General features: G+C 43.4%; 1 non-coding gene across 1 annotated transcript; it reads right to left on the reverse strand.

Moving 5' to 3' along the window:
* LOC112090873 lies at positions 1–107 on the reverse strand. The gene has a single exon (XR_002901862.1). It is a non-coding gene; the product is annotated as a small nucleolar RNA R71 (small nucleolar RNA).
* Positions 108–369: the final 262 nt, after the last annotated feature.

The raw sequence follows: 369 nt of genomic DNA on the forward strand, positions 1-369 counted from the left end.
AATTTGAAACGATAGATCTCAAATTTTGCTCAGAAGGAAAATGAAACTCTGTATCAAGCTTGGGAGCATTTTAAAGATCTGTTAAATCTGTGTCCCCACCATGGATATGAAAGTTGGGGCCTCGTAAGCTATTTCTACTATGGGCTCACAATCCGAGAGTGCCAATTTGTTGAGATGATGTGCAATGGGGATTTTCTCCAAAAGGATCCTGAGAAGCTATCGAGTACCTCAATGAGTTAGCTGAGAAAGCTCATATTTGGACTGGACCGAGTGCTACTAGGAGCACCAGTAGGTCCCGGCCAGTTGGAGTTTATCAATTAAGGGAAGATGACAGCCTCAAGGCCCAAGTTGAAGCTTTGACGAAGCAAA

The sequence above is a fragment of the Morus notabilis genome, unplaced genomic scaffold, assembly GCF_000414095.1.
Source record: "Morus notabilis unplaced genomic scaffold, ASM41409v2 Scaffold130, whole genome shotgun sequence".
NCBI lineage: Eukaryota > Viridiplantae > Streptophyta > Magnoliopsida > Rosales > Moraceae > Morus > Morus notabilis.